Genomic DNA, 13,008 nt, shown 5'->3' on the forward strand with positions numbered 1-13,008 from the left:
TAGAGTAACGTCCTTGTAAATCAAGCTACCCCATTCTGCATCAAATCGAAACATCTGGTACCCACCTTCACTAGCATCCCAAGACAGACGAAGTGTACGTAAGGTGCCTGACATTGACGGATAACTTATCTGGCATTGTTTCACAGTGGTAAATCAAGTAAAACTGACCCAGCAAAATAAGAGGTTATACTCCTCCGGCGAGATAGAACCAACCGGTGGCGAGAGAGTTGCGTTGAGCGGTCAGACGACGACGTCGAGGCTGCTACGAACTGCGAACTTGGAGCTAGTGGGATTCTGTCCTTGATGTTGACTCTGGTCAGTCGGCGTCCTCCGCCATGGGCCAGACAAGAAACTTCTCTCGATCAGACCCGACCCGGAGATCCCCTCTCCGAACCTGAATTGATCAGAGTTTGACGACTCGAAAGCCTTGAGTACGCCGGAGCCACGGTGCTTGAACTTCCTCTGCCGGTGAAACCTTCTCTGCTGCCTTTGCCGTACAATGGATTAAATTGAGCGTCAGAATAATGCTTGGCTTAGCCGTCCCAGTCCTTCACCGGGGAGAGAGAGAGAGAGAGAGAGCAGATCGGAGAATGGAGGATGAGAGAGAGTGCTGCAGATAGGGGAGAGAGGAGAGAGAGAGAGAGAGAGAGAAAAATGGCCACATGTAATTAATTAATGGGCAAAATACTGTTTAGTCCCTGTAGTTATAGGGTTTCAACATTTCAGTCTCTGACGTTTCAATTTCACCTAAAAGCTCCCTAAACTCTTAAATTTCACTCAATTGGTCATTGCTGTCAACTTTCCGTAAAAAACTATGTCATTTTGTTGACGTGGCACTCCTTCTACAGTAAAATGACTATTTTACCCTCACTGACCAATTTTTTTTTTTTGTTCTTTTTTTTTTACTCTCTTTTCATTTATTTTTTACTCTCTTTTCTCTCTCTTTTTTTTTAACTCTCTTTTTTTTCTATTTGTCCTCTCTCTTTTTTTTTTTTTTAACTCTCTTTTCTCTATTTTTTTAAAATTTGTTCTCTTTTTTTTTCCTACTATTTTTGTTAACTCTTTTTTCAAAACTTTCTTTTCTCTCTCTTTCTTTTTTTGGTTTTCTCTTTTTTTTTTGCCTACACTTTTTTTTTAAACTCTCCTTTCTCTCTCTCTCTCTCTTTTTTAACTCTCTTTTCTCTTTCTTTTTTTTTACCTCTTTTTTATTTTTTATTTTTTTTTTAACTCTCTTTTCTCTCTCTCTTTTTTTTTACCTACTCTCTTTTCTTTTAACCTCTTCTTTTTCCCCTCTCTCATCTCCATCCTCGTCTTCACTGCAAACCCAAGCTAAGAGCGCAGACTATTGTGATCTTCCCGCTACCATCTCGCAAGCCAAAACCTTGCCGGCCCACCACCGTTGGCATGCCTGCCGCTCCGAGCAGGTGCTGGCCATTCCACCATCCATCCATCATCTCCGTCATGCCAGCAAGCACCACCACCCCTCCTAATCACCCTTTTTTAAAGTTGTTTTAATATTTTATTAATATCTTATGAGGTATCATGATATAAATTTAATATTACTATAAAAATTTTAAAACATTTGAAATTAATAAACGGGTCGAATTAGCAGATCGGGTATCCGTTAATCTAGCGGATACGGATTTGGATCGAGCTATCAATGATCCACTGGGTTAACCAAGCGGGTTTGGATTCAATTTTTTTTTAAGTAAACGGATTTGGATTTAGGTCGATCCGATCCAAATCCGGTCCATTTACAGGTCTACAGAAGAGGAGAGAGGTGGAAGAGGTAAAAAGAAAAGGGAAAGAAATATAATAAAAAAAAAAAAAAGAAAGTTTAGAAAAAAGAGTTAACAAAAATAGTAGGGAAAAAAAAAGAGAGAACAAATTAAAAAATTGAGAAAAAAGAGTTAAAAAAAAGAGAGAACAAATTTTAAAAATAGAGAAAAGAAAGTTAAAAAAAAAAAAAAAAAAGAGAAAATAGAGTAAAAAAAAAAAAGAACAAAAAAAAAAGAATTTTTTTTTTGCTCAGTGAGGGCAAAATAGTCATTTTACTGTAGAAGGAGTGTCACGTCAGCAAGATGACGGAGTTTTTGACGGAAAGTTGACCACAATGACCAATTGGGTGAAATTTAAGAGTTTAGGGAGTTTTTCGGTGAAATTGAAACGTCAGGAACTGAAACGTTGAGACCCTATAACTACAAGGACTAAACAGTATTTTGCCCTTAATTAATTAAGTTAAGGGCAAAACTGTCATTTTTCTTTAAACAGGGTGAATGGGAACAAAAATCTGTTGTTGGAGTAAGTGGGATAGTTTTTGTTAATTTTGGTGCCTTTGGTCAAGGACCCTTTAAAATTTGTTTTCTTTAATAATATTTGTTATAGATAGATGACCTTATTTGCATGTATGTTATATATGTTAAACTAGGTTATGCATTATGATTTATAGCAAACTACTTACAAGTGTCTTTTTTAAACATAAGGGCTAATTGTTGTTTAGTATCCTGTGATTTGAGTCCAACATCAATTCAGTCTCTCGACTTTTAATTTCATCAAAAACACCCCTGCATTATCAAATCTCATCTAATAGGTCTTCCGTCAATAAATATGTCAATTGGAGCCGTTAACTCACTGACGAGGCATGCCATTTCAGATCATGTGGGCCCCACCTATCAAGCAAAATTCCAAAATTGCCCCTGCCTGTCTCCCAGCTCCAGATGAACTTGGCTTGTCCCTGCCCTTGCCCAGGCCCAGGTCATAGAGAGAGAACCACCACCTCTTCTGCAATGGCCGCCCCTCGATCTCCGACCTCCAGCTATCCCAAGACACCAGACGTTCTCTACGCCTCCACCTCCAGTCTCACACCATCAAACCCAGTTCACCAATAACATTAAACACCAAAATAAACAAAAAAAGGCAAAAAAATTTCACCAGAATTGACCACCCAGAATCAAATTGACAAAAAAGACAAAAAATCTTCTTCTTCCTTCCAAATAAACCAGTCCTTGATTGCTTCTTTGCTCTGTTTCTTCGTCCCCTCTCGCTTCACGACTCCTTTCCAATTCCATCAAAACCCGATCATCTTCAACTCCCAAAACCCGAGCCCGGTTCACTTGGAAAACCCGCCTCTGGTTTGATTTTGGGCGAAATGGCAATGCTTCTGGACGAGATCGTGCAATCGCTGGAGCTCTGGTTGAAGCTGATCAGGAAGCCCCAGCCTTACGTCGACTCGAATCTCGACCAGGTTCTACTGGTGCTCGGCATCGCCGGCTCGGTCTTGAACGCCGGCTCAATGGTCAACTTACTCTCCCCGGCGCCGCCCTCGTCCTCCTCCCTCCTGCCGCACTAGATCTCACCCCTCCAACCACACCACCAGGCTCACCTCGTACTTCCTCATATTCAGCGGTGGCCATGGCTGCCACTTCATCATCTTCACCACCATTCTGATTCAATTGAATCAAATCAGAAAAAGCCAACCCAAATTTTGTCTGAAGATTTGGTTTTGATTTGAGAAGAAGGCCGTTATTTGGGTATTTAGAGAGAGAGAGAGAGAGAGAGAGAGAGAGAGAGAGCGTGTGGGTGTGGGTGTGGGAGCTGGGAGAGAGGAGGGGCAATTTTGGAATTTTTCCTGATAGGTGGGGCCCACATGATCTGACATGGCATGCCTCATCAGCGAGTTAACGGCTCCAATTGACGGAATGACCTATTAGATGAGATTTGATAATGCAGGGAAGTTTTTGATGAAATTGAAAGTCGAGGGACTGAATCGATGTTGGACTCAAACCACAGGGTACTAAACAGTAATTAGCCCTAAACATAATTATATTACCAATTACTACTACAAAAATTGAATCAGACGACGGTGAAAAACTGTCGTCTGATATGGAGGCTAAATGTCGTATATCGAGGCGCTGTCTGATGAAGGTAGATTGTAGGGAACCGTTGTGTGTAGGGCTCGGCAGCATGCCAACAGCCTGCCGGTAGCCTTTCGACAGCATTAGCTGTGTGTGACTGTTCTTCAGATAACGGGCGACTTTAGAAACTATTGTGTGATTACGATTCAAAGGTCGCTTTATTTTATGGCCGTTGTGTGAGTTTTATTCACACAACTGTTTTTTCATAACATCTATTATCTGTTTTGAGTTCATACGACATTTTGTCGTAGAGAATTGGAAAAATGTATTGTATTCATCTCACCATGAGGTTTATATAGGGTTACATCATGTATACAAAAGGCAATACATAATAGCTATACTAATTAATCGCACATTACAAGTATGTCAATCACATACATTACGAGTCTGTCAATTGCATACATTAAGCAATACCTATTGCATGAATAGTCATTATCATTTACAACACTCCCCCTTGGATATTCCATGTCAATAGTGTTGCCTCTGCTATGCGCTACTAAGTTGCCTCGTCAAAAACCTTGCCAAGTAATAAAAACCCTGTGGAAAAAAACAACCTTGGTCGAAGGAGAAAAAGAGCACAACGCGCGTGAATGTAGAGTAGTCGACATCCTTCAACACTCCCCCTTGTGCTGCTCAAACTCGGTGATGACGCTTTGATCGTTGCCTCACTAAAAACCTTGCCAGGTAACAAAAACCCTGTGGGACAAAAATAACTCTGGTCGAAGGGCAAAAAGAGCACAACACGTCCTTCACTCTTCGAGATCGAACATGTAGACATCATACCTCCCCCTGATGTCAAGGTCTCCTCCTGATTTCTACAATTATAGGAGTTCGGATAACTTTCTTAATCCGATGTTCTTCACATGTTTCTCGAAGGTGGATTTAGGTAACGACTTGGTAAACAAGTCCGCTACATTATCCTCTGAACGGATTTGATTCACTTCAATATTTAGAAGTGTTTGTTGTTGCTGATTGTAAAAGAACTTAGGCGATATATACTTGGTGTTGTCGCCCTTTATGAAACCTAACTTCATTTGCTCAATACAAGCTGCATTATCTTCATAAATGCATGTAGGTTCATCTGTGGTAGACTTCAAACCACAAGTTCCTCGAATGTGTCTAACTACAAACCTTAGCCATATGCATTCTCGCACGGGTTCATGTAGAGCGATAATCTCTGCATGATTTGAGGAAGTAGCAACAAGGGTCTGCTTTGTAGACCTCCAAGATATCGCAGTGCTTCCCATGGTAAAGACATAACCCGTTTGGGAGCGACCTTTGTGAGGGTCAGAGAGATACCCTACATCAGCAAAACCCATCAAGATATCGTTGTCATTTTGATGGAAGGGAGGAGGAGCACGGAAGGTGGCGTTTTGCATTGTGGAGTCCGATCCCACACTTCCGTTATTTCTTTTCTCTCTGTAGGGATAGAACAAGCCCATATCAATCGTACCTCTTAAGTATCGAAAGATTGTCTTTATGCCAATCCAATGGCGGCGTGTTGGCGCAGAATTGTGTTATGCTAACAAGTTCACTGCGAATAAGATGTCCGGTCTTGTGCATTGAGCTAAGTACAATAATTTGCACTTAGATAGGGCACTTCAGCCTCTAATAAGTCTTCGCCCTCATCCCTTGGATGAAACGGATCTTTATCAAGCTCAAGACTATGACCGATCATGGGAGTACTCACAGACTTTGCTTTATCTTCATTAAAGCGCCTTAATAATTTTTGAGTATATGCTGACTGATGGATCATAATCCCATCACTACGGTGCTCGAGTTCTAGTCCGAGGTAAAACCGTGTTTTCCCAAGAGCTTTCATCTCAAATTCGGATTTCAAGTACTTAGCAGTTTCCTTGAACTCATCTAAAGTTCCAATTAGGTTCATGTCATCGACATAAACTACTACAATTGCAAATCCGAAACTTGTCCTCTTTATAAACACGCATGGGCATATTTCATTGTTGACATATCCCTTCCCAATCAAGTAGTCACTTAGACGGTTATACCATATCCATCCGGATTGTTTCAATCCATATAGTGAGCGTCTCAATCTTATTGAAAACGCGCTCCGTGGTTTACAGCCACTTGACTTGGGTAATTGAAGTCCATCTGGAACCTTCATATATATATATATATATATATATAAATCTAGATCCTCATAGAGATATGCTGTAACCACATCCATAAGCTGCATGTCAAGGTTTTCGGAAACTACCAAACTGACAAGGTAGCGGAACGTTATAACGTCCATTACAGGAGAATATGTCTCTTCGTAGTCGATTTCAGGGCGTTGTGAGAAACCTTGCGCCATAAGACGGGCTTTGTATCTAACAACCTCATTTTTCTCATTACGCTTTCTAACAAAAATCCATTTATGGCCAACAAGCTTTATACTTGGGGGTGTCAGCGTTATAGGCCCAAACACCTGTCTCTTTGTTAGTGAATCCAATTCAACCTGGATCGCATCTTTCCATTTAGGCCAGTCTGCTTTTCGTTGACATTGTTCAACGGAGCGAGGTTCGATATCATCGTGTTCTATCATTCCTTGAGCAATAGAATATGCAAACACATCATCAAGGATAATAGAATCTCGATTCAACGTCTCATGTACACTAGTGTAATTCATGGAGATCTCCCTATTCCCTGTAATTGGTTCTAACATTGGAGCGTCCCCCAATGATGTCTCTTGGATATAACCATAATCTGGAATATCTTCATGAGACGGGTTATTTATGTCGATGATTAATGGATCTTTCTGTGCCAAACTCACGTTCTTTCTTGGGCGAGAATCCATCGAACCTTTGGGCTCCCACGTTTCCTTGCTGGGAGCCTGGCTTGAGCCACATTGCCATCACTATTAGTGGTGGCGGCGCCATGTCCATGATTTTTAGGGACATCAATCCTTGCAGGCACGTTTGCAGCAGGTATATGTGATCTTGTCACTTTAGCGATATCAGAAAACGCATCAGGCATAGAGTGTGCTACGTTATGAAGATCGAGAATTCTCGGCACTTCAATTTCGAACTGTGCGATTTGGGGATCAAGATGAGATAAAGTGGGGACATACCACGACAATTCCTGTCGTTCCTGTTGAACATTATTGTTCCTATCTCCCTCTAACGATGGGAAGACTGTCTCATCAAAGTGACAATCCGCAAATTTAGCGGTAAATAGATCGCCTGTCAAGGGTTCTAAGTAGCGGATAATGGTTGGAGAGTCATATCCAACATAAATGCCTAATTGTCTTTGAGGACCCATTTTAGTGCGCTGTGGCGGTGCAATTGGCACATAAACTGTACACCCAAATATGCGTAAGTGTGAGACATTAGGCTCATATCTAGTAACCATCTAGGACGCAGAAAAGGGTTGAGTGCCAGTAGGTCTCAGATGAATGATCACAGTTGCATGCAATATTGCATAGCCCCAAGTAGAAACAGGGAGATTGGTGTGCATAACCAATGCTCTATCGACCATTTGAAGTCTTTTAATGGCAGCTTCTGCGAGACCATTTTGGGTGTGAAGATGAGGAACAGGGTGTTCAACCTCAATCCCAATGGACATGCAATAGTCATCAAATGTTTTTGATGTAAACTCTCCAGCATTGTCAAGACGAATTGACTTAATGAGATGATCAGGGTGGTGAGCCCTTAATTTAATGATTTGTGATAGGAGTTTAGCAAATGCAGCATTTCTTGTGGACAATAAGATGACATGTGACCATTGTGTCGATGCATCAACCAACACCATAAAATATCTAAATGGTCCGCAAGTTGGTTGAATAGGTCCACAAATATCACCTTGGATTCTTTGTAAGAATGGAATATTTTCCTTAGTGTCCTTTGCATAGGATGGTCTCGATCCTAATTTTGCTAAAGAGCAGGCTTTGCAAAACGAAATATGGGCTTTAGAAGCAACCAAGGAAGTGTCCGGATGAGCCACGAAGTCACAGTTAACTTTAGAAGTAGAAAAAGGAACCAAGGAGGTATTGGTGGCGTCAATACCACTTTTGGGCTGCAGGGGGTAGGCGGCACCAGCCCTACCTTGGATCGAATTTTTGTTCTGATTTCTTTTCGTTTTGAAAAATGGATGTCCGTGTGAAGTCTTTAATAAACGGATCATCATATCACGACTTGGGTGTCCCAAACGGTCATGCCAAAGCCTATATGTGTTAGAATCCCATAAGTCATCTCTCATGACATGGTTGGATTCAATAATTCGAATAGTGGTTGCATACAACCCACTAGAGCGACACATAAGTTTCTCTAATACTCGTTTATGTCCGTAGTCATTAGAGGTGATGCAAAGGAACTCTTGTCCATTCTCACAATGTGTTTCCACATGAAAACCATTGGCTCTTATATCTTTAAAACTCAATAGGGTTCTTCCAGCCCTAGGAGCATATAGCGCTTCGGTGACATTAATACTTGTGCCATTTGGCAACATAAATTGAGTTGGTCCTCGACCATGAATCAATTGTGATGGTCTAGCCATCGTTGTCACAGAAGATCGACTAGGCATCATACATAGAAATAGTTGCCTATGTCGCAATATAGTATGTGTGGTGCCACTATCAACAAGGCATTCCAACTCTCCAGGAAACATACTGAAAAATAATAAAGTTCGGAATTAAAACATGTCCATGACATCGAATAATAATACGATACTTTATTAATAAAGATAGCCAATGATTACATAAAAGGTCCCAAAAAGTCTAATCCAAAATAAAATCAAACTAAGACACATTGTAGTCACTCTATCCGTTTGGTAACTCCAATCAAATATGACCAGGAAAGTAGAGAGAGATGTTGGTGGAGCGAGGCTCTCTTAAGTACCATTAATCTCAATGACTTTCCTAGACATCATATTTCATTGGGTGTACCACATAAGAAAGAGTTTAATACAATTGTCATTTATTGACTAAGGCATATTGCCATTACAAAAATTCTTGGAAAATAAAAGGACTATTTGACTTGATATACATTTACACAAGCGTACGTATCATTGTCAAGATAGGGAAATATTATGCCCAAAGTATATCGTACCACGGGGATTAGTGGCTAACCCACAATCCTTCGGTAATCGGAAATAAAGACACTTAGCAAACAAAGAAAATAAATAAAAATGTTAATCTAAGGCACCAAGCCTAAGCAATGCTCGGCTTTGATTTTCACTAAAGCCTAATCAAAACTAAGAACCTAGTGGTGGATATGCACAAATGAGTGGAAGAGTTCAAAATTTGGGAGTTGATTTCAACTTAACAAAAAGATAATGAATGTAAAGCAATAAAAATAAAAATGAAATGTAAACAATAAAAATGAGAATGTTGGGTGCTAGGGAGGTTCCTTCACCCAATCTCATGTGTCAGAAGCTAATCTAATGTAGATGCATATTTCCTATTTTGGCGGTAGTCGTATCCAAGACGGTTCAAGGCTCAAGGCTCAAGGACCGAAATTCCCTTTCATGGTATTCCTACTCCGGTTCAAGGGTCGTAGGAACTCACTTGACATGAATTAGAGCAGGTTTAAGGGTCACTAATTCACATCAAGAGGCGTAGAGATCGAGGAATTACGAGGAGAGAAAGTCCTTGGCTCTTCAATTTCTTGACTATCACAAAGTATTGAAGGACTCTCTTCCTCCTTGGGAACATCGACCTCAATGAATAAAGGATTATGGTATATGACTTGAAGCTCCGCATCCTCCTCGATGAATAAGGGATTATGGTGTATAATTTCAAGCTCCGCATCCTCCTCACTAGACAAATCATCTTCCTCTTCGGAATCATCTTCAAGCATTTCCCCTCCATTAGGAAGCTTAGATTTCCAATATTGTACCCATTCCTCCGAAGTGTAGTCTCTTACTCCACTTGCATTGGAACTTTCATAACCAAGCTCACTTTCTTGTACATCAACATCACTATCATCATTTTCAACTTGCATAAAGGACTTTTGCTGAAGATGCTCGATATACACTTCTTCTCTTGAAATAGGCTCCACTTGGTCAAAGAAAGATTCATGGTCATAAATGGTGAAGGGTGGCTCTTGTGCAAGACTTGCCTCAAGTTGCTCATTTGAATGTATAAGCATTTCTTGAGAAGCTTGCAATCAAGCTTGGGACGCTTGCAATTGAGCTAGCAATTCTTCAAGAGAAGGCTTCCTAGACTCATACACTTGCTCATGAGGATATGCTTTGGGAACCATGGTCTTTTGTGAAATCCTAGCTTGAGAGGCATATAAAAGATCTTGGGAGGCTTGCAATTGAGCTAGTAGTCCTTCAACGAATTTCTTCCTAGGCTCATAAGCTTCATTTTGTGGATATGCGTCAGGTACAAATGTCTCTTGATATATGTACTCATGCTCTTGCATAAAATTTGGGCATTCAAATCTCATAGAGCACTCAAAACGTGAATGCCACGGAGAATTACACAAAGCACAAGTTTCATTGCAAGAGGACATAGAACCCACCGCATGAGAATTCCACTCTTGATGACCACCACCATAGAAACTTTCTTGCTCATATCCCCATGGGTTTTCCCATCCATAGCTCCATTGATCCATAACTCAATATAATAAGAAATAAGCACCTATGAGTTCCCAAAAGTAAGATTAGTAACCAAAATTTACAAAGAAAATAGAAAAATAAGCTCACAAAACAGAAATAACTAAATTAAAATAACAACAATTTTTTTTTTTTAATAACAAAGAAACAAAAATATGCCAAAGTGACCTAGAACCGATTTACCAAGGGATTAAAGCTATTAAACCCTAATCCCCGGCAACGGCGCCATTGACTTGATACACATTTACGCAAGTGTACGTATCATTGTCAAGATAGGGAAATATTATGCCCAAAGTTTATTGTACCACGGGGATTAGTGGATAACCCACAATCCTTCGGTAATCGGAAATAAAGACACTTAGCAAACAAAGAAAATAAATAAAAATGTTAATCTAAGGCACTAAGCCTTAGAAATGCTCGGCTTTGATTTTCACTAAAACCTAATCAAAACTAAGAACCTAGTGGTAGATATGCACAAATGAGTGGAAGAGTTCAATATATGGGAGTTGATTTCAACTTAACAAAAAGATAATGAATGTAAAGCAATAAAAATAAAAATGAAATGTAAACAATAAAAATGAGAATGTTGGGTGCTAGGGAGGTTCCTTCACCCAATCTCATGTGTCAGAAGCTAATCTAATGTAGATGCATATTTCCTATTTTGGCGGTAGTCGTATCCAAAGCGGTTCAAGGCTCAAGGACCGAAATTCCCTTTCATGGTATTCCTACTCCGGTTCAAGGGTCGTAGGAACTCACTTGACATGAATTAGAGCCGGTTCAAGGGTCACTAATTCACATCAAGAGGCGTAGAGATCGAGGAATTAGACTACTAAGCGACCCGCCCGCGCAATCATGCAACGGATGTAAATCACCATGCTTATAACCCCTCGAATACGAAATTGAAGGTTTCTAGCTTAGGAATTAGAGGGGGTCAAGTCTCTAACTCCGTCCTAGACATGCTCAAAATACACACCCTAGAGTTGACTAGGCTCTTAGACATGCATTTTAACCCAACAAAAGTAGATATAAACATCCATCATATGAAAATTGCATCATTACATTAAATTAAACATCTTTTACACAAAATTTGAGCTAGGGCACACAACCCTACCCCCCAACAAGAAAATTACTCACTACCCATAATTATGAACATCAAAGATACAAAATTCAAAGAGAAAAGAGTATAGAAGTATAGGAGAAAATAAGAATAGTCACAATTAGCTAAAAAGCTAGCATGACTAGTCTTAATTTACAACTCCCACAATTACCCAAGTCTTGAATCTTGAAGAGGAGAAATCTTTGATGAATCCTTGAAGTTTTGGGAGAGTAAATCCTTCAAATCCCTAAAATAAAACTACAGAAAATTGATAGGAGTCTTTTAATGCGACGTTTTAATAATTATTTCCCCGTATTTTTCTTAGTTATTTCCTTTACTTAATCATTTTTAATTTAGTTTCTATTTTTTAGGTCTCATGGAGAAAATGGAGCAGAAATGAGCTGAAATGAAGAAATTGAGCTATCCTGGTCCAACGTGGAATCCCAGTCAACGTAGGAATCCTGATGAGGCTAGGAAACCTGAAGGCATTAGGAGACCACATGGCTTGAAGATGACGTTGGAGATATTTTGGGAGAAGAAATCTTTAATTGTCGTGAATTATCAAGAGAAGATTATGGAGACAACGTGAAAATCAAGGGAGAGTCATAAGAAGATTACGTTGGAGATATTATTGGGGAATTACATCTGATTTTGCCATGGGAAATTATGGAGTTAATGTCAAAAATCAAGAGAGGATCAAGGATAATGATGCCATGAAAATCAAGGATATTATTGGGAAACCTCATGATCCGTCCAGCATTGACTTTAGTGCGGTATTGCTTTGATACCACAATAGCTGAAACAGGGAAGGTGGAGAGAGTTTTCTCAATTAGCTCTTGCTCTGTGACAGGTTGTCCACAAAACCTCAACATGGGCTGTAGGAGAAGAGCTTCTGAATTATATTCAGCAACAGACTTGAAATCAGCAAAGCGCAGATTGTTCCATTGAACCTTCAAGTCAGGGAGGAGGGAATCTTGGAAATTGCCAAAGCGCTCTTCTAGCTCTACCCATAGCTCTCTTGCATCCTTGATCGACATATACTCCAATCTGAGTACCTTGTCCATATAGCGTCGCATCAAGATAACTGCTTGAGCATGCTTTGTAGGTGTTCGCATGAACACACGATCTGGGTTAGGTGCTTGGATTATAGGTAATATTCATCGGTTACCCAACTGTGGTAATCTGAGTCTATTGAGTCAAGCATGGGAAAGTCGAGTCTAGGTTCATTCGACATCCTGAAAATAAGAAGAGAAGATATATTAGTTTCGAAGATAAACTTCCACGAAAACTAAAATAATAAGATTTCCGAGCTATGCTACCAAGAAAACAATTTCCAAGAATCTCTTTTGGATTAAACCAAACAATAATGTTTTAATATGGTCACAATTTGATGCTTACGGATGCTCTTAGTCCGAGCATTATGAACACTCTTAGTTCATA

Source organism: Rosa chinensis, chromosome 1, assembly GCF_002994745.2.
Source record: "Rosa chinensis cultivar Old Blush chromosome 1, RchiOBHm-V2, whole genome shotgun sequence".
In the NCBI taxonomy this organism is placed as follows: Eukaryota; Viridiplantae; Streptophyta; class Magnoliopsida; order Rosales; family Rosaceae; genus Rosa; species Rosa chinensis.